Source organism: Lissotriton helveticus, chromosome 3_1 (genome assembly GCF_964261635.1).
Source record: "Lissotriton helveticus chromosome 3_1, aLisHel1.1, whole genome shotgun sequence".
Taxonomy (NCBI): domain Eukaryota; kingdom Metazoa; phylum Chordata; class Amphibia; order Caudata; family Salamandridae; genus Lissotriton; species Lissotriton helveticus.
Window position 1 is genome coordinate 525,115,308 of NC_136061.1, and position 23,734 is coordinate 525,139,041.

The following is a 23,734-nucleotide window of genomic DNA, read 5'->3' on the forward strand; positions in this document are numbered from 1 at the left end:
CATGACGTCACGCGGAAGCACTGATGTGCCGCGTAACGTCAAAATGTATTCGTGACGTGTGCGCGGGTACGCACAGAGTACAATTAGCGGTATAAAGGACGATTATCCCCCCCAAAAAATTGAAAAAGGACATATATAGAATTAAATTTTACTATATTGAAAAAAAATGTATAAAAAATATACATCTACATTAAGAATATGGAATATAACTTAAAAAATAAAATAACTATAAATAATTATAATAGAAATGTAGGAAATTAGTATAAAAAGAAAGAAATATATTAATTAATACATTTAAAAATGATCCATTACAAAACCTTTGAAATTCACTGAAAAAACCATAGGTTTCAGACAAGTTATAGTTAGGAATTAGCATTTAAAAAACATTTAAAAAAACCTTAGAAATTCACTGAAAAAATGACAGTGATGTCATTTGAGATGTCATCAGTGATGTCAAGAGTGATGTCACTGACCATGTCATGAGTACTGTAATATGTGAAATCATCAGCAGTGCATTGCGGGCGCATGAGTTATAGTTAGCTGAACTAACTATAACATAACAGGGGAATTAAAATCATTTTATATGAGTGAAATGTCCAGCTAACATAACATGTCTGAAACCTATGGTTTTTTCAGTGAATTTTTAAGGTTTTTTAAATGCTAATTCTTAACTATAACTTGTCTGAAACCTATGTTTTTTTTCAGTGAATATATATATATATATATATATCTGAGGAAGACTGCAATGTCGAAATGCATCATGCCTTACCTGCGGATATAGGACCATTGGCTGGTAAACATCCCTCCATCACCTATAGAAAAAATACATCTCTTCTGGATTTATTGGTTAAAAGCCATTTTCAGATCAAGGAACAACCAAAATGGTGGACCAAACAAAATGTGGGCTTAAAACCATGTACCTCATGCAAAGCATGTAAAATAGGTAAAAAAATGAGGAATGTAATGGAACCAGATGGAAAATACATGCCAATCAAACAATATATCACATGCACATCTAAAAATGTGGTGTATGTGATAGAATGTAAATGTGGAATGAAATACATAGGGTCCACCACGTGCATGTTAAAGAAAAGAATACTGGAACATATCCTGGCAGTCAAGAACTCAAATATGCTGTATGCTACGGCCAAACAATTAGGCACCTGCCAGAGTTGGGACTGGCGAGCTATGAACTATTATGGATTGAAGATGCTGACTAAATCTGACAGAGGAGGAGACACAGTCCGTCTTCTTCGACAGATGGAATCACGGCTCATTGTCCGATTCAGAACAAAACACCCCAGAGGCATGAACTTTGGAGAAGATCTCCACATTCATCTGGAGTAAATATGAACTCAGCGATAATAATATCTGTATAAGGGTACTATACCCTACACTTGAGAATATATTATTAATATATATTTCTAAATATGCCCTAAATGATAACAATTTGGGACGCTAAGTACTATACTTGCATAATCAGAACACACCGGTCCTTTGTTTGTTACTAATGTTTTTTAATTACTTTGCTTTATAAACTACGTATCCCACAATGCCACTTTATGGCTAATGTGGGGCAGTATAAAAATGAAAAGCAAATAGGGACTTGCTGACCGTGAGAAAAGCCGTGAGGCTGAAACGCGTCGGTGGAGTGTTGGTGAAATAAAGACCTCTGAATAAGTATCCGGTTGTGCCGCCTCCTTTGTGTTCCAAATTGAATATTGGGGCTTTGATCCAGCCCTTGGGTTGAGCACACACTGTGGAGCGCTCTCGTGCATGGAAGGATCGTTTTGTTTGAATACGTTGCTGAGAGAAGCGCCCGATAACCTGCGTGAAGCAAGCCGCTTAAACTTGGAAGGAAACGCCCTCGGACGCCTTGTGGAAGAGACAGCGGGCTCGGCTGCTGCTATCGAAAGAATCCACAACGAGGTGAGCGTTCCCGATTAATATATGTAACTGAAGGAGCGGGTTATCGAAGTGGCTGTTCTTAGCAATAACAGTGAATACGTCAAAGTGTAAACGTTAAGCTTGGCAGTTTATTGCAAGTCAGACCGGAGAAAGTGAAGTTTTTGAAAAAATCACCTAGAAGTTAACACTCTTGCAGTAAGGGGTGTTCTGCCAAAAGACTGTGAAAACTGTGATTATGGAAGCGCGAGTTGCCAAACGCGCTACAAAAGCGTCCACAATGTTTAAACCAGGGGCCATAACAGCAGACGTGACACGCAAAACAAAAACACCAGAAAACGAAAATGTCACGCTAAAGCAGCAAATGAATGCACTGGAACGCTTGTATAAAAAAGAAGTAAACAAAAGGTGGGAGATCATAACACTCGAGAACTATGTGGAAGTGAAAAGAATTCCGCGAGGACTAAGAATATTTACAATGCCAACTCATCCAGATACCAAAGAAGAATTGATTCTGGAATGGCTGGAAAATAATACAATATGTTCTCTGAATATGATGCGCATTCTCATTAAACATGCTAAAATGGATATTGATGATATCACAGCTAAAATAAAGGAGCTTGAAGAACTTCTTTCAAAGGAAACAAAACAGGATGAAATTACGAAGCAAAGACAAGAAATGGAAACGAGATTGGAAGCATATGAAGTGGAAATACAAGAACGCAAAGAACGCAAGTTCAAAAGGGATGAATTGGACTACATACATGGCCGAATCCTTACTTTTGCAAGACGCTACGACAATTTGGAGAAAAACTTTCCTCCAAATATACAGGCATCCAGTGGAAGTGAATCGGATGCGAGCCTAATAGAAGTGACAGGCGATCAGTCAAAAAACTTCAATATTTTAGAGGAAGTGAAAATGGTGAACTTAGAGAAAAACATTACCAGAGGAGGAGGAAGAGGGAGAACGCCCTTTCAGAGCAGAGGAAGAGGAAGAGGCATTCAAAACCAACCAAGTCCCTCACCAGCACCCGCAAAACCCGTAGCTCAAAGCAACGAAAGAAGGCAATACCCCCTGCGAAACAGGAAGTGACCAACCTAATTGTAAATTTATCGCAATACCATCTAACAGATGAAGAACAAAATGTATTAAACAAAGGTCTATCATTTTGTCCAGAAGCCCATTTCGACTATCCACAAACCAAAATCGATCTCTATAAATTTGTGATAAAATTAAAATTGGCTAAAATCCATGCCAACAAAGTGATATCTAACAATGTGAATGACATAACAGAACAAGTAGTAGAAGAGGAAAGTACAACCACAATTGAACAATTATCTGACCTAAGAGAGACATTTGAAGTGATGTTTAACCCCGAAGGTGATATGATAACGGACTCACAAATGTTGGAACAAATGAACATCCAAACCAATCTCAGCAAAAACACTGGACTCAAGAAAAAATCTCGATTTTGTCCAGTCTTATCGCCAGGAAATAAAATCGACTTGTTCTCGGATGCCATGACGGAAGAACTTGAAAACCTTATAAAAGTTAAAGACAACAAACGACAAAATGTATCAATTAAAGAAAGAAAGGCTATTCAAAATCTGATGAACAATGCTACTATAACGATAAAACCCGCCGACAAGGGGGGAAATATCGTGATCCTGGACACTAGTGATTACATCCAAGAGGCTGAACGACAACTAAATATATCCCAACATTACAGCAAATTGAAATCTAATCCAACGTTGAAAATGATGTCCGACTTGAAAGAACAATTAACAACCTGGTGCATCAAAGGATTAATTAATGAGGAAGAAATGAAATATATGACCACGGAACATCCTATCACTCCGTGTGTCTATTTTCTGCCAAAAATCCATAAAACGCTAATCAATCCACCAGGGAGGCCAATTGTGTCCTCCTGTGACTCACTATATGAAAAGATCTCCAGGTATGTTGATACTTTCCTCGCTCCTATCGCACAGAGTATGCCATCGTATCTGAAAGACACCGGAAACTTTTTGAGGATTTTAATGGACATATCTTGGAATCCAGGCTATCTTCTAGTGACAATTGATGTATTATCACTATATACATCAATAAGACACGAAGTAGGTTTGAAAGCGTGTAAATACTTTCTACAACAGCGAAGCATCAAGGAATTAGAACATACATTAATGCTTCTACAAATGATCGAACTGTGTCTAACTAATAATGTGTTTCTTGGCAACAACGATCTGTACAAGCAAGAATGTGGCACTGCCATTGGGATATCTTTTTCTCCCAATTATGCAAATATCACCATGGGATATTGGGAAAAAATGATAGTATGGAACAACACTGATCAGGAAGAGTTAGATCGAATAATTCTTTGGGTCAGATATATTGATGACCTTTTTCTCATCTGGGATGGCACCAATGACCAATTTCAAAAATTCTTTACAACACTCAATCAAAATGATATTGGTCTCCAATTTACATGCTCGACGAATAAAAAAGAGATAGACTTTTTAGACACCAAGGTCTACATCTCGGAAGGTAAATTGGAAACCACACTGTTCCGAAAAAAAACTGCCACCAATAGTATACTCCATGGCAGTAGCTTTCACCCAAAATCGCTACTAAAAAGTATTCCATATGGAGAATATGTACGACTGAAAAGAACCTGTTCTAAACCAGAAGATGCCACAAACAAGATACTTGAAAGCAAAACAAGATTCCAGTCAAGAGGATACAAGGACTATGTGCTAAAAGATTGTAAAAAGAAGGTAGACAAAATCAGCAGAGGAGAAATTCTAATAGAAAAACAAAAACCCCCTCAAGACAAAGATCCGCCAAGATTCGTAACAACATACAACAAAGAAAGTGGATTAATAGCGAAAAAAATGAAAAATATTGGCATTTGATAACTAGTGATCCGGATATAGGACCATTGGCTGGTAAACATCCCTCCATCACCTATAGAAAAAATACATCTCTTCAGGATTTATTGGTTAAAAGCCATTTTCAGATCAAGGAACAACCAAAATGGTGGACCGAACAAAATGTGGGCTTTAAACCATGTACCTCATGCAAAGCATGTAAAATAGGTAAAAAAATGAGGAATGTAATGGAACCAGATGGAAAATACATGCCGATCAAACAATATATCACATGCACATCTAAAAATGTGGTGTATGTGATAGAATGTAAATGTGGAATGAAATACATAGGGTCCACCACGTGCATGTTAAAGAAAAGAATACTGGAACATATCCGGGCAGTCAAGAACTCAAATATGCTGTATGCTACGGCCAAACACTTAAGCACCTGCCAGAGTGGGGACTGGCGAGCTATGAACTATTATGGATTGAAGATGCTGACTAAATCTGACAGAGGAGGAGACACAGTCTGTCTTCTTCGACAGATGGAATCACGGCTTATTGTCCGATTCAGAACAAAACAACCCAGAGGCATGAACTTTGGAGAATATCTCCACATTCATCTGGAGTAAATATGAACTCAGCGATAATAATATCTGTATAAGGGTACTATACCCTACACTTGAGAATATATTATTAATATATATTTCTAAATATGCCCTAAATGATAACAATTTGGGACGCTAAGTACTATACTTGCATAATCAGAACACACCGGTCCTTTGTTTGTTACTAATGTTTTTTAATTACTTTGCTTTATAAACTACGTATCCCACAATGCCACTTTATGGCTAATGTGGGGCAGTATAAAAATGAAAAGCAAAAAGAGACTTGCTGGCCGTGAGAAAAGCCGTGAGGCTGAAACGCGTCGGAGGAGTGTTGGTGAAATAAAGACCTCTGAATAAGTAACCGGTTGTGCCGCCTCCTTTGTGTTCCAAATTGAATATTGGGGCTTTGATCCAGCCCTTGGGTTGAGCACACACTGTGGAGCGCTCTCGTGCATGGAAGGATCGTTTTGTTTGAATATATATATATTCACTGAAAAAAACATAGGTTATAGACCATATATAGTTAGGCATTAGCATTTAGAAAACCTTATTTTACTCACACAAAACCATTGAAATTCCATATATAGTTAGTTGCACTAACTATATATCGCGCACCCGCAATCCACTGCTGATGATGTCACATATTACATCATTCATGACATCACTGATGACATCACTGATGACATCTCAAATGACATCACTGATGATATCTCATTTGACATCAATGGTCACATCAATGATGATATCATTAATGTGACAATACAATGCATCTCCTCACACTTTAATATAACCTCTGTTACACCCAGTGTTAAATACAGAGTATAATTTTTGAAACCATTGACACACCAATACTAGTTACTACATACGCACTCACTGATTCCTACGTCTACACACACATTCACTCATTCACCCATACAATCATTCATACATACAATCACTCATCTTTACAACACTATCATATGCACTCATACACCTATACAGACACTCACTCTCTGCCACTCATCCATGGAGTTACTCACACACCTAGTCAGTCCTGTAAAGAATCAATCACACTTCCATTTTCTAATCTACACAGTTAAACATAGAGTACCTTACATTTTCAAACATATACTAACACATACTTACTCTCTTATAGAATCACTGATACAAGTACACATTGATCTGCACAGAGTCACACACCTCCCAGCCAGCCATACACACACTCAGTCTCCCATACAAATACTTGTGCAACCAATCAATAACCCATATAGCTACTTATATAGCTACTGATCAACACATGCAGCAGCTTGCACAACAACAGACATACTGATGCACACTTTCAGACAGTTTAGTCACTAACCCGTGCATTTAGTAAGACGCATTTAATCACTCACTCATACAGTCAATCACGCACCTACTAAAACCTTCATTCAGACACTTATACATCCACTCATTCTTCAATATGTAAAACATATTTAAACTTTACAGAAACACATAATCACTGGATGTTGTCATCAGTGATGTCATCAGTGATGTCACTGACCATGTCATGAATGATGTAATATGTGACATCATCAGCAGTGGATTGCGGGTGCGCGATATATAGTTAGTGCAACTAACTATATATGGAATTTCAATGGTTTTGTGTGAGTAAAATAAGGTTTTCTAAATGCTAATTCCTAACTATATATGGTCTATAACCTATGGTTTTTTCAGTGAATTTTCAAGGTTTTGTGAATGCTAATTCCTAACTATATATGGTCTATAACCTATGGTTTTTTCAGTGAATTTCATTGGTTTTTTAACAGCTAATATCTGTAGCTGTAAAATGTATTCTTCTTTAAATCCCAAAATATATTTTATATGTTTATTAATAATTTTTTTTTAAAATATTTTTTTTTCTTCGTTCCCGCTTCGCGAATCGGGAAACTTCCCGTTAGCTGACCTTGATGCCGCGAAATAGACCGCGAGCCGGTAAACGTTTCTTTACCGCAACTGCCGCGTTAGAAAACAACATCGTGACGCCTCCCGTCCACATGACGTTTCGCGTTGTCGCGTGATACGTCATATGACGTGCTACGTTAGCGAACTGGTACGCGAAGCGAGGCGCAAAGCGCAGGTTTCTGGAAGCAAACCATGAGGCCCTGCAAAGCGCGTAACGTAAACACAGCAGGTCATGTGATTTGGTAATAACACTTTTCATTGGTTCATTTCACTTTTGGTTTCCTAATGATGTAAGACTAGGTCATATAATCTAAAATGAACACTTTTCATTGGTTGAGAACTATTGTTTTTCCCAAATGATGAAAATCCCTCCTTCTTTCCTCACTCTGACTTTCATCATTGTGAGAGAAAGACCCTTTGTTACCAGTGAGCAATGGCTTCTTTAGTAGCTTCAGCTGGTGCTTCCCCACCACCTCCACCACATCCAAGGAAGAGTGGACCACCTGCTGAAGTTATAATTCAGCAAGAAGAGGAAGAAGAGGAACAGGACGAAGAGCACGAAGAGAGACACTTTTTGCCTGAGGAGCCCAGGACGTCTCACCGGAAAGAAAACTTCATTTGGCAATTTTTTAAAATTCCCAAAGGTCAGAAAAAAGTAAATGCAAGATACGTAACTTGCCTTATATGTCAAGATAGACTGTCCAGAGGGACCGACAAAAAATACAGTTTCGGAAACTACACAATGCATCGCCATATGACTAGGTGGCATCCTAACAACTACAGTGCTGCACAGTTTCGTAACGACCTAGATAATCTCCCTATTATGGCCAGAAGATCTGTTGTACCGGAAGTAACGGGACCAGAGGGCAGGGAGATGGTGCCAAATATACAAACGAGATTTCGTGAAGTAAAACAAGTCTGCGTACATTGCAGTGGATTCATTTGCTACGGAGAAAGTAGCATCACTCTGATCAACAGAGCTATTGACAATCATGCTCATGTTTGTCCGAAACGCCCCAAACAATAAATTCTTTTTTTTTTTTGTTGCTCCTGTTGAGCCCTTTACAATGAATCGTTTTCGTTGCCCCCTCCAAAAAAAAAAAAAATATATAAAACTGTTCAGAAAAATTCAAAAAAAGTAAAAAAATGTTCAGAAAAAAAATAAAAAAAATATAAAACAACAAAAACAGTAAAAAAAAAGTTCTTTTCCGAACTACCTCCCCGGTAATAAAAAATTGGTACAATATTTGGAACTGTGCCAACCTCTATTTCTCTTAGTTCGCTTCCCAGTTCGCTCGCCGGTACGCGAACCGGAAGCGAACCAAAAAAACAGTAAGTATAAGGGAAGGAAACAGACAGTTATGTTAAAAGAAAGACAGCTATAGGGGAGTAAACTAGAGATACTATTACCCGTAATCCACTGCTGATGATGTCACATATTACATCATTCATGACATGCTCAGTATGTATGGAAAGGGGCAGATTTATATTAACTAGCACATCCCCAGAGATGCACCAGTTAACGTACACCGCTGCTCTGCCACCCACGGTCTGCCGCATTTACAATCAGATAGGACAAAGCTGCATCAAAACCCTGCGCCTGCTTGAAGCAGGCATAGATCTTGACGCAGGTAGGCTGAAAGCTAAAGCAACAACTAAGTGTTGTGTGCAGAAGTTGCAAAAAAGGAAAAATGGCGTTTAAACCAGTAATGAGCCCATGCTAACTTAACACAGTGTAAAGATATCCAGGATCTACATCTGTTTGGGGTTCACGAACCTGGCAGGTACAAGGCACTGAGGCTTTGCATCGTGCATATCTCATCCCAAATCATATGTTGTTTGTGAATGAAACAATTTCCCAGACCAAATGCTTTGGATTGGCTACTTCTAAAAAATTAAACACCCCTACTATCCCGGAGTTAGAGGAATATGATGGTTGGAGTAATTTTACTCGGTTGTCCATTAAAGATTTACAGGCCCTACTCCATATTTCTTCCTTTAACATTTCCAGTATAAATCCAAAAGGTTGGCTGCTTTGGCAACGTGCCTTATCCACGGTTTAATAACGCTGCCTTTTGCTTTATATAAGTTTTCAAATTGTATGAAATATATACCAATAGGTCGTTATGCACCTTTAGGTAGTGGTTTTCTTCATGAGGTCTGGTCGCTTCCATACACATACAGATGTTTCAAAGATGATCAAGAAGTTTATCTGAATGGAGAGGAATGCACTGAGACGCCAGATCATTCACTAATGTGTAGGCACATACAGTTACACGGTTCATGCAACAAACACCGACCAAATATGGCTTGCGTGTTGCAAGGCACGCCAGTTCCTGCTATCATCCCCACGTTCAAGTGGTTGGAAAATGGTAGTTATTTGATGCTCAATAATGAAGATTGTTCTGGGTTAATTAAAAGTATTCCTTTTATCGTAACAGTAAGTGAACGGGTTATTTGCTGCAGAAATGTTCTATTTCCTCCCACACATGAACATAGGGAGTTTTCAATCTGGCCACAAATACCAACCTTGGGAGCAGATTTCAACGGCATGGCAAGAATAAGAGCTCTTTTGTCTCAGAGAGAGGTGGCCTTGAGTTCGGCCCGTGAAACTTTCGTGCTTCACATAGCGAACACCCGTACAGAGGTGCAGACCCTTTTAAATACAGATTTGCCTTTCCATTTCAGCAAGATGGTTCGGACTATCTTTAACGCGTCCTCCACAAAGGGCCTGGCGCACTTTTTTAAAGTTGTTACCAGTGGTCTCGTGACTTCATTTGAGAAAATCTTTGGAGTCATCCCTGCTTTCTTTCATTCTATTTTTTCCACTGTGCTTGGTGGATTGCCATTTTTACTTGCATTACCAGGGGACGCTCTTGTGCTTTTTTACATTTTTAAATATGGATGTCCCTCCTGTGCAAGCTCCCGCCCTGCAGCTGCTGACGCTGTTCCGCAATCGCATGCTTGAATATTATGGCACAATGCCGTTGGCGATATTAAGCACGGCATATGGATTATCTTTTCGATTCTCCTACTTCACCTGTGTCCAGCCTGTATTTCACTGCCTGACCTGTGATTTCGATTGGGCCATTGATTTGTGTCTCTGCGGACCGGTTTCTCCTGACGTCGACTTTAATCAGCTGATGACTCCTATCATTACTCACAAGTTGGTTTGTCCTGGCGAAAGGATTATGGCTGTGGCATTGATGCATGGACTAATTTGTCCCTGGAATTTACTGGCGGCAACACAGTCTTTCTTGGAACAGAGCTTTCTTGAAAACCCACCGAGCTGTCCTCTGATGGTAATAGAGGATCCGGTGCTGGGAGAGCACGTATGTTCTTTTCCGCTTTTAAATTGGATGGCTGAACTCTTTTCGGATGAAGACGGTGACTTCCTATTGGAGGCTGTTGCAGCTTATTTCGCATACACAGTTATGTCATAGACCTTTTTCATGTTTGATATGCTGAGTACTAGCATTTCATTGACAATTCATTGACTTATTTGTCAAGTTTTTATTATTTAGCTTGCCTATTGGCTTAAGCCTCGATAAAGTAGTTGGCTGTTTTATTTGTCTTTAGCATTAAATTTTCCTAGTTTTTAATGTTTTACCTTGCAGACCGTCCACATATAAAGTTGCAATCTGCTCTCATGACATGCCACTTCTTTTATCTTATTCAGTTCGTTTCCGGATCATGGGGAGGTGTCATCTAGATCCTGTATATCTTTACACCGTGTTAAGTTAGCATGGGCTCATTACCGGTTTAAACGCCATTTTTCCTTTTTTGCAACTTCTGCACACGACACTTAGTTGTTGCTTTAGCTTTCAACCTAGTAGTTCATCGTGGTTTACATGAGAATAATATGTTATTGCTCTACTATCTGCTTTGCTTGTTAAACTATATCTGTACAGCGACTGCTGAAGTTTCAAGAACAACACGATACAGAATTGTTATGAGGTCTGATCTCCACGACATGAGGCGGGTTTTATATTGCTTTGCCGAACACACATACACAACACTTGATGCGGTTCACATGAAGAGAGAGCTGGTGTATGCTGATGTGATTCCTTCAAATCTAAGACACTAAAGTATGGGCACGCCCTAAACCAACACAAAGAGACCTTCTTAGCAAATAATATAATATGTGTATTAGGGAGGGTGAGATATAAGTAGCCGCGGGCCGTGGAGGTAGTTACGGTGGGGCAGGGAGGCGGGGAGGGAGAGGGGCAGAGTGGAGCCCTCTCCACCCTGCCCCTCCCCCTCCCCGCCTCCCTGCCCCACCGTAACTCCCTCCACAGCCCGCGGCTGCTTATAAGTGTTGCTAACTCTTATTCATTTACAGCATGTTAACATACTGTCACCATTCGCTTTTTATGTACTAGTAACTATGCTGGTAATTTTGCTACTGATAATATGTGTACTTGTATTATCTAAGATACTACGCCTGAGAAGACGGCATTAGTAAATAAACATTTCAAATACACATGTGTTCTTCTTAACTCCATGTTCTGGTTTCTAAGAAATATATAACGACCGACTGTTCATGAGTTCCACGTATCCTGAGGTACTATAAGTTCATATTCTGGATTGTCTAAACATTGAGAGTTTGTTATATCCAATGTGACACTGTACCTAGCTTGCTAAGGGGTTTTTGATTACTAAGGTGAGTTTTGGGGCACCCTAATTCGCCGAGGTTCCAATCCTCTGTCCACAGTTCTGTGTGAGAACAGAAACCCTGCGACAGGGGCACCCCTGAGCCTTGCTGGAGCTTCATCACACTTGCGATACAACTCCAGCAATGCGCCACCTTTACGGCACAGATACGTCACGCATCTGTGCTGTTTTTGCCCAATGATGCGCCGCATTGTAAATGCAGCACACCATAGGTGACGGAACAGCGGCACAGAATGACTAACACATCCCTGGTGATGCGCCAGTCATCATAAATCTATCCCTATGCTTCTTATCTTGTTAGAGATGAACCGCCATATGTATCATCAAAGTTTTTTGCATTTCCTAAATAGCGAACTTTAAGGAATAAATAGCGATTCTTTACCATTCCTAGTTTGCGATGAGCTATTTGCTAATTACAAATTACCCATTCATTTCCATGCAGCAGGAGGCCCATAGGAATGAAGGTGCAATTTGCGATTAGCAATTACCTCATCGCAAATTACGAATTTTTCCGAGGGTGCAGGGGTGTCTCAAGAACACCCTGCTGCACCCCTGAAAAAGAAATTTGGGGGCATATGGCGCACATAAATTTTGAAAACATTCCTTTACCTCAAAAACGATTTTCAACTCATAATTTGAAAACACTGCACATGGGGAAATGACTTAAAATGTCCTTAAGACACATAAAAGCGTTTTTTGATTGCCTTTGCAGCATGTTTCAGTCACCTTTAACATGCCTATGTAACGCAAACATTCAAAATCTAAATTTGCCATGCACAGGTGGGAGCATATTTACAAGCAATTTGCTCCACAGACAAACTTCTTACATTGAAATGGGAAAAATAACATCAGAGACTCTCAATTACCTTATAAAGAAGCAGACACCATTATGTCCTTGTCATCAATATTAAAACCATTGCTTTTTCTCAAAAACGATTTACAAGTCATAATTTTCTCCAATTACAATTTCTCAAAGAAACAAAATCTATTTGTAAAACACTTGAGACAAAGCAACATTTGAAAAACACAACTTTCTTCATAATTTTCTCCTTAAAGCACACTATTTTCTATCTAAATTAAAGAAATCTTTTCTCACCTTAGCAAATACTTTGAGTTTCAAAACAGTCTCAGAAACACACCAATTTGTCTTCAGCAGAGCAAAAGGTATGCACTCCAGAGTCTGCAGCTATCAAAAGCACAGAAATGCTGTAATTCTTCACACATATCTCTCATGTCACCCAATCAAAACTCTTCCCTCACTTTTTTTCAAATCAAAACCCTTCCCCCCTCTGCCCCCTCTCTGCTTTTTCTGCATAGCAACCACCTCTTGCAAGACCTCTGGTGTTTCCAAGTTCACACAACAATGTTGCAATTGAACTCTGAACTCTCAGTGCACCTGCATATCCAGTGCAATCTTTCATTTAATGATTTTTTCTTCACCACTCAAAATACATCTTTCAACGAACTCATCCATGCACCCTAACTTTCTGTTTTCAGCAATCAAAATCCACCAATCACTCTTACTGCTTCATTAACACAGAAACTCCTCAGTTTTTTTCATTTTACACTCTCATTTTTTCAACTGCCATTTCATTGCCACACTTCATCTGACTGCAGGAGAACCTTCTCTCGCCATGTTTTCTGTCTGGATTGTTGGACATAGTTACATCTATTGGGCTCAGAGGTACGCTGAAAACAGGAATTTACCTAACCTCAATTTACAAGATGTGGAAATTAAGTGGTTTGGCCACAGAGGATTAAAATGTCACCAATTGATACCATTGGTGAAAACCTTTATGCATTTGCCAAAACCTGACCTGTTAATTGTGCACTGTGGAGGTAATGATTTGGGCACTTTGACTGGGGTAGGTCTGGAAATGCTTTTAAAGGACACCTTTGAGCAATTGATGGCACTTTTTCCTCAGACTGCCTTGGTATATTCAAATATATGCCAAAGACAAAAATGGAGGTGGTTGAACCAATTTTGTCCACAAATTGAGAAATCGAGGAAGCATGTAAACAAATCTGTTTCAGCTTACATGAGAGACCATGGAATGGGCTCCCTGTACAACAATAACTTGCATTACTACATGCAAGATATCTACAGAGGAGATGGAGTTCACTTCTCAGACGAGGGCAACAGAATTTTCACTCTGAATTTAAGACTGTGCATTGGTACCTACTTATAAGTACCTAAATGTGCCATAAACCCAAAAGCTCTTCTCAGAGCTACCCTACATCTGATCACTCACAATTATTATTTTACTCTAACTTTTTTCACTAATTTTCAAGAAAGTATGCTCCCCAGAACGCTTCCCGGATCGCGAACCGGGCGCACTCCACGCAAAAAAACTAAAAAAACGATATTTTTTTTTTTGCCCTGCGAGACCCTTTTAAAGCCTCCACATCAAACCTAGGGGGTCAGGGACGATCTACTATGCCCCCTTATGGTCATTTGCCCCTTCGCTTTGGCCTCCTCTTGTCTCTCAATCCTACCGAGAGACAAGATGGCGGCCGCTACGGACTGTTTGGAATGTTTACAGACGCCGAAGAACCAGTCAGCTTCGCAAAGCACCGTAACGCGAAAAGTACGCGAAGCGGAGCGCTGTTACAGATATATATCTTTTTTTGAACGTTAATTTCTCAAAATCCACTGGAGCACATATATTGAGACCTAGCAAAGGCACATCGGGCTACCAGTCCCTACAATTTTGCCAAGTTTCGTGCAAATCCATTCAGCCGTTCGATTATTATTATTTTTATTTTTTACCCCGCGGGGCCCTTTCAAAACCTCCACATCAAACCTAGGGGGTCAGCGAGAATCTACTATGCCCCCTTATGGTCATTTGCCCCTTTGCTTTGGCCTCCTCTTGTCTCTCGATCCTACCGAGAGACAAGATGGCGGCCGCTACGGACTGTTTGGAATGTTTACAGACGCCGGAGAACCAATCAGCTTCGCTTCACAAAGCTCCGTTGCGCGAAAAGTACGCGAACTGGAGCGCTGCCCGGTCCGCTGTTACAGATATATATCTTTTTTTGAACGTTAATTTCTCAAAATCCACTGAAGCACATATATTGAGACCTACAAAAGGCACATCGGGCTACCAGTCCCTACAATTTTGCCAAGTTTCGTGCAAATCCATTCAGCCCTTCGGGCTAAAAGTGAGGCCAACCGCCCTATGGAAAACTCAATGTTAAAAACACGTTTTGGGACCCCCCTTTTTTCTCGGCCCCCCCTTGACGAACCCCCCCAAATTTTCAAGGGCTGCTCAGAAACAAAATGTGCCATTTTCCTGAAAATTTCAGCCAATTCCGTCCACAAACGCCAAAGTTATTAGACATAGAATTTTCAAAAATCCCATAGGGAAAAAATCCTAACTATATATACCTACTGGCGACCGCCAGTAGGTAATATATATATATATATATATATATATATTACCTACTGGCGATGAGGTGTAATGAGGTGGCTTTTTAGCTTTGTTAGTGTTTTTAAAACTTTCATGTAAATAACATGCATATGTATGCATATATGTATATGTATGCATGCATTTATATTTATATAGATATGCAGATCATATATGTTTATATATGTATATTACCTACTGGCGATAGCCAGTGGGTATATATAGTTAGGATTTTTTCCCAATGGGATTTCTGAAAATTCTATGTCTAATAACTTTGGCGTTTGTGGACGGAATTGGCTGAAATTTTCAGGAAAATGGCACATTTTGTTTCTGAGCAGCCCCTGAAAATCTGGGGGGGTTTCGTCAAGGGGGGGCCGAGAAAAAAGGGGGGTCCCAAAACGCGTTTTTCCCATTCATTTTTCCATAGGGCGGTTGGACTCACTTTTAGCTCGAACGGCTGAATAGATTTACATGAAACTTGGCAAAATTGTAGATATGGTTTGCCCGACGTGCCTTTGCTATGTCTCAATATATGTGCTCCAGTGGATTTTGAGAAATTAACGTTTAAAAAATATATATATATCTGTGACAGCGCTCCGGTTAGCGCCCCGGTTCGCGTACCTGACGCGTAACGGAACTTCGCGAAGCGAAGCTGATTGGCACTCCGGTGTCTGTCAACATTCTAAACAGTCCGGAGCGGCCGCCATCTTGTCTCTCGGTAGGATCGAGAGACAAGATGTGGTGAAAAACGAAGGGGGAAATGAAGGAAAGGGGGCAAGGTAGACCCCTCCTTACCCCCTAGGATTGATGAGGGGGATATTAAAGTGCCCCGCGGGGCAACAAATAAAAAAAACATTTTTTTTGCGATTTTACGCCGTAGAGGCGCGTCCCGGTACGCGAACCAGGCAGCTCACCGGGCAGCTAACCGGGCAGCTAACCGGCAGCGTAGCTGTCAACATTGTAAACAGTCCGGAGCGGCCGCCATCTTGTCTCTCGGTAGGTTCGAGAGACAAGATGTGGTGAAAAAAGAAGGGGGAAATGAAGGAAAGGGGGCAAGGTAAACCCCTCCTGACCCCCTAGGATTGATGAGGGGGATATTAAAGTCCCCCGCGATTTTTCGCGGTAGAGGCGCTTACCGGTACGCGAACCGGGCAGCTAACCGGCAGCGTAACGGGAGTCCGCCATCTTGTGTTTTTGGAGCGTCCGGTTCGCGTACCGGGTAGCGTCCCGGTAAGCGTAACAAGGGGAAAACCAAGAGAAACAGTAAAAAAAAATGAAGGGAATAGATTTCCAGCAAACTTGGCAAAATTGTAGGGACTGTTTGTTTGGTGTGCCTTTGCAAGGCCTCAAGATATGTGCACGTGTGGATTTTGTCTAATTAAGGTTAAAAAAAATATATATATCTGTAAGCGTGCTCCGGCACGCTTACGTTACGGGTTTTGTTTGCGCTGCAGAGCCGATACGTCACGGTTATGCGACGCGTCATGAGGCGTCTCACGTGGCTACGTGATACGTCACGTACTAAAGAATATACTTTACAGCTATAGATATTAGCTTTTAAAAAACCAATGAAATTCACTGAAAAAACCATAGGTTATAGACCATATATAGTTAGGAATTTGCATTTACAAAACCTTGAAAATTCACTGAAAAAACCATAGGTTAGAGACCATATATAGTTAGCTGGACATTTTATTGACATAAAACCAATGAAATTCCATATATAGTTAGTTGCACTAACTATATATCGCGCACCCGCAATCCACTGCTGATGATGTCACATATTACATCATTCATGACATGGTCAGTGACATCACTGATGACATCACTGATGACATCTCAAATGACATCACTGATGACATCACTGATGACATCTCAAATGACATCACTGATGACATCATGACACACCAATACCAGTTACTACATACGCACTCACTGATTCCTACGTCTACACACACATTCACTCATTCACCCATACAATCACTCATACATACAGTCACTCATTATTACAACACTATCATATGCACTCATACACCTATCCAGACACTCACACACTGCCACTCATCCATGGAGTTACTCACACACCTAGTCAGTCCTGTAAAGAATCAATCACACTTCCATTTTCTCATCTATACAGTTAAACACAGAACACCATACTTCAGTGACATCACTGATGACATCACTGATGACATCTCAAATGACATCACTGATGACATCTCAAATGACATCACTGATGACATCATGACACACCAATACCAGTTACTACATACGCACTCACTGATTCCTACGTCTACACACACATTCACTCATTCACCCATACAATCACTCATACATACAGTCACTCATTATTACAACACTATCATATGCACTCATACACCTAGTCAGTCCTGTGAAGAATCAATCACACTTCGATTTCCTCATCTATACAGTTAAACACAGAACACCATACTTTTTCACACATATACTAACACATACTTACTCTCTTATACAATCACTGATACAAGTACACATTGATATGCACAGAGTCACACACCTCCCAGCCAGCCACACACACACTCAGTCTTCCATACATCCACTCATTCTTCAATATGTAAAACATATTTAAACTTTACAAAAACACACAGACACTAGATGATGTCATCAGTGATGTCATATGAGATGTCATCAGTGATGTCATCAGTGATGTCATTTGAGATGTCATCAGTGATGTCATCAGTGATGTCACTGACCATGTCATGAATGATGTAATATGTGACATCATCAGCAGTGGATTGCGGGTGCGCGATATATAGTTAGTGCAACTAACTATATATGGAATTTCATTGGTTTTATGTCAATAAAATGTCCAGCTTACTATATATGGTCTCTAACCTATGGTTTTTTCAGTGAATTTTCAAGGTTTTGTAAATGCAAATTCCTAACTATATATGGTCTATAACCTATGGTTTTTTCAGTGAATATATATATATATATTGCTTCACGTAGCAGGCAACTCTCTGGCTTGCAAAATGAAAGGCACACGCGGAGTTGATTTCAAAGCTTTAAAATGCTTTATTCGGTGTTTGAATCCTCTCCCCCCCTGTCAACAGACGCTTTTCGCCTCGCGGCTTTTTCAATGTCGACTACCATTATGTGTTACAACCATTTTAAACCCTCCATACGTTATCATAGCCATGAAAACAGAAGGTGGACATTTCGCCAGCCCCAACAGTATCAGTTATACGGTGGCCATCTTAGAGTGGGTTAATAAAATGCAAATATATCAAATTCAGTTATAAAGTGCAAGTGCTGAAAACTTTAACAAAAATTTCAACCAAAATCAAGGGGTTAAAAACATTTTCGTAAACAGGTGTATTTTTGTATGCAAAAGAAATTCATTACTTGCAATACATATTACCTGTTATAAATTTTAGCCACAACAGGAGTAAAGAAAGATCTAATTAATATCTACACAATTCGTAAACATTAGATCAATTTCTATTGTCACGGAACCTGTTGCGGTAGCAGAATTGTGCCCTGGATGGGCTCGTTGTTATGCATATGTCTAACAAAAGTTTTCTGCTAATAGACAATCTTTGTTAAAATGTTTCATGTAGAGCAGCAGTTTACAACGTGAAGGAATCGGGGGAATGAAAAAGGATATATGTGTTCTTGCATGTATTTATACATTTTTGCACTTAATCCTTATTCTTACAATGATGCTGTTTCTATATTCTAGATATGACATGGCCACTTATTACTCAAGGTGGGTCCAAAGTTCTTCATCGTTGTTGAGTCCAGCCGGACTCATACTTTGGAGCTCTATAATGTATCGGGACTCTTTGGCTCTGAGTTTCTTTAACCTGTCTCCACCCCTTTCATGTTTATCTTCCCCGTCTATGCAGTAATATTGCAACAGATCCCTGTTACTTTGATGGTATAATTCAAAATGTCTTGCGACGGGGTAGGCAGGGTCTTTGTTCGAGATAGCCCGCATATGCTCTAATATTCGCTTTTTGGTGGGGTTCTTAGTGCTGCCGATATATCTTTTATTGCACGGACAGATGAGACAGTATATGGTATACTCAGAATTACAATTATAAAACCTGTTAATTGTTCTTACTGTCCTAGGGTCCCCTGGCCTACCTTCAAAAGTAGTGACTTTTTTACTAAATTTACAGGCTTTACATTTCCGACATGGAAAAAAGCCATTTATTCCCAGTTTGTTCTGTGTCATGTTGGATTTAGTGAAGTGGCTGTGTATTAGGTGGTCTCCGATTGATGGATATCTTTTGTATGTGATTGGCGGGTGTTGTGAAATATGATCTTTTAGTATATTATCGGTTTGGAGGATATGCCAATTCTTTTTGAAAATTTGGATGATTTGTGCAGATTTATCATTGTATGTTGTAATCATATGTACAGTATTGTCCTCAGTTTTAGATTGTTTAATTTTATTTTTGGAAGACAGTAGTGTTCTCCTCTCAATCTTCTGCACCTTAAGTTCAGCAGTCCTTTCCTATACCCTCTGTCTGAAAAGCGTGATAATGCATCATTTTTAGCACTTACATAGCTCTCCTCGGTGGAGCAGTTGCGCTTTAGACGCAAAGGTTCCCCATAGGGTATGCTTTTGATTAGGCTTGTGGGATGGTGACTGCCTGCGTGCAGAATTGCATTGCCCGCAGTAGGTTTTCTAAAAAGACGGGTTAGTAGGGCATTATTTTCATTGTAGACCCCCAAAAAAAAATATATATAATATATATATTTTTTTTAAATACATATATATATATATCTATATATTTTTTTAAGATTCCAAAACACATTTGCAACCATTCCGATGGTGAAAAGGAAAGCACGCAGGTCTCCGATTCCAAAGTGTTTATTTGTAGAACCCCTACCCCTCCAACAGACGCGTTTCACCCCACAGCTTAATCAGTGTTGGCGTGTGCAAAGAAAATTAACCATTTTATTCCGTGTAGCTTCACGGAGGCCTAGTAAACAGTGAAAGTGGACTGTTAGCGTCAATACCTCTATAGCGACCATCTTGCCACATTTTCATTCTGGGTCACAATGTTAGAAAAAACTATCGATTTTGTAAAAAAGTGCAAGTGCAATCATTAAAATGCAATCTATGGAAAAACAATTTCATTAGGGGAACAGAAAAGAAAAGCAAAATTCATAATTTTCTTTAAATGATATTATGATTCATGTCTTCATGCATGCTTAATACTAATCCTATGGATTTTAACAATTGTAATATACAATGCATGAGAGACTGTGTTGGCATAAATATAGACACAGTTTCTGATGTAAAATACGTCTATGCGTATCAGTGCTTTTCAATGATCTGTTCCCCATCTGTTTTCACGCCCTGTATGGGCTTTCTCAACTGTTTGTCTCGCCCTGTATGGGCTTTCTCATGTATTTGTTATGTGGAGGAGAGAGATATTATTTGATAGCATCTGAGAATCAGATGACACAGCTTCATCTGAAGCAGAGGGAAGGTGTATATACACATACTGCAATTATTTCTTTTTGGTCCCAACTGCTATTACTGTCCCTTCCTCATTCATGTACCAACATTCATTATTTATTAGAGCCCATTACAAATGGATCCATAGCTCTTCATTGTTATCAAACCCTATAGGCCATTTGGTCTGCAAATCAATGAGGTATTTAAATTCTAACACCTTAGAGCTTTTACACGGTCGCCACCTCTTTCCCTTCTGTCTTCAGACAGAAAAATGTAAGGAGGTCCCTGTCACTTTTGTGATATGTCTCAAAATGGTGTGCCATGGGGCATGTTTTATCCCGATTTATTATGGCACGCCTGTGCTCTAATATACATTTCTTCATCGGGTGAAAGGTACTCCTGATGTATCTCTTGGAGCATGGACATTCCAAGCAGTACACTGTGAAGTCTGGGTTGCAGTTGAGAAATTTAGAAATTTTTCTTGTGTGACGTTGATCGTTTCGGTCTTCTGTTATAGTTAAATCTTTTTTTGCTGTGTTTACTGGCCTTGCAGCAGAGGCATGGATAAAAGCCTTTTATATTTTTCATGGTTGTTGGCTTAGCTGGATTTTCAAAGTGGCTACGTACGCAGTGACTGGCAGTGTCTATACGTTATAGAGGGATGTGCTGGTAAGATTCTTCATAGGGTGGAATCTGTTTGTAAAATGTGCCCGTTTTTAATGAACACCTGTTCTCGTTCTCCTGGTCTTGCGTTGAAGTTGGTGATCATCAGTGTGGGACCCTCCACTTCCTGTTTTACTTTGTCCACCAATAGATCTTTCCTGTCTATCTTCCCTACTCTTTCAGCAGCATCAAACAATATTGCTTTTGAATAGCCTCTTTTCTGGAATCTTACAGAGGCTTCATCCTTAGCTTTCCTGAAGTACCCCCCGTCTGAGCAGTTACACTTAAGACGGAGTAGTTCTCCAAAGGGTATTTTTCGTATGAAACTTTTAGGATGGTGGCTTGCTGCGTGCAACACAGCGTTGCCCTCTCTGGGCTTTCTATATAGTCGTGTTTGTAGGGTATTTCCTGTCACATATACCTCTAAGTCCAGATAGTTTACTAAAGTGTCACTTATGGTGCTAGTGAATTTCAAATTGAGCTCATTGTCGTTTAGCGTGGCAACATATTTCTCATCATCAATGTACCTTGCCCAAATCATGATTTTGTTCAACCAGCATTCGTTGGCCTCACCCTAAGCCACGTGCTTCTCCCACCAGCAAACGAAGAGTTTTGCGTAACTGGGGGCGAAGCACGTGCCCATGGCAGCCCCACGTGTCTGTCTATACAGTGTCCCCGAGAATAGGAAGATATTATGCCCAAGGCAGAATTCTATCATCCTCATGAGCATTTAGTTATGTTGGTGGAACTTCAAGAGTTTTTGCTATTTAGAAACCAGTTAACGGCTGATATGCCATCCTTGTGGCCTATACACGTATGTAGATTGGCTACATCTAAAGTTATTAAAAGCATGTCTGGTTCCCATGTGATGTCATTAATCAGCCTTAGAAAGTCCTGGGTGTCCATAATGTAAGAAGATTTTTACGAATGGAGGTAAGTAAGTATCTATAAATCTAGAGGTGTTCTCCAGGAGACTGCCAATTGAGGAGACTATGGGCCTTCCCGGAGGTTTTTTTTAATCTTTGTGTATTTTAGGAAGGTGATAGAAGGTATGGATGACTATATTTATATTCACTGAAAAAACCATAGTTTTCAGGGGCGTTATAGTTAGTTGGACATTTCACTTGTACAAAACCATAGAAATTCCCTGTTATAGTTATTTCAGCTAACTATAACTAGCGCGCCCGCAAAGCCCTGCTGATGACGTCACATATTACATCACTCACAACATGGCCAGTTACATCAACACCTCTCTGCAACGCAGGTCTTGGGCACTTTTTGGAGGTACCTGATGGGATAGTTGGCCCTCAGGGGCCCTCAGAATTGAAGGAGAACTAATTCCCCAACTTAAAGCGTGCAACAGGGTGTGTTTGCACAATGTCAACTCAGGCCCCGCCGCCTCTCTTCACCGCTGTGCAAATGTGCCCTGTGGCGCGTTTTAAGTTGAGGGATTAAGTCCCCTTGAATCTTGAGGGTCCCTGGGGTCCAACTAGCCCACCAGGTACCTCCAGTTAGCGCCAGAGAGCTGCATTGCAGAGAGGTGTAAAAAGGGGCATGGCCTGGACCACCTATCTGCAATGCATGCTTTTGATGCTTTTTAGAGGTACATGATGGGCTAGTTGGCTCCCAGGGGCCCTCAGGAATGAAGGGGAATTAATTCCCCAACTTAAAACACGTCACTGGGCATGTTTGCACACATGTCACCTTAGGCCCAACCATCTCTCTTAACCACTGTGCAAACATGCCCCGTGGCACGGTTTAAGTTGGGGAATTAACAATCAGCACAAAAGAAATCAGGTACAAACGCGTTTCGGCGGTACGCCTGCGTCATATATATATATATAAACAGCAGACAGTGGCATATGATTAAGAGTCATGGGACTCGAAACGTGTAATGCCTGAATCGGCTTTCATTCATTGGAATAAAGATCTTTTTGAAGTCAGATGGTGTGGCCTATTATCGTTGCTGCAAGAGCGAACGTGTTGTTTCCTATATATATATATATATATATATATATATATATATAAATGTCTCTAAAGTGATCCTCTGTTCCAAGAGCGCTTAGCAGCATTTCAGACACTATAGGTTTTAACGGATTTGGAGCGGGTCATTTTATGAGTCCGCTACATAGATGACCTGTTCCTTATCTGGAACGGAACAGATCAGGAATTCAGACAATACTTTTCAAAACTGAATCAAAACGAGATTGGTCTAAAATTTACGTGTACAACCC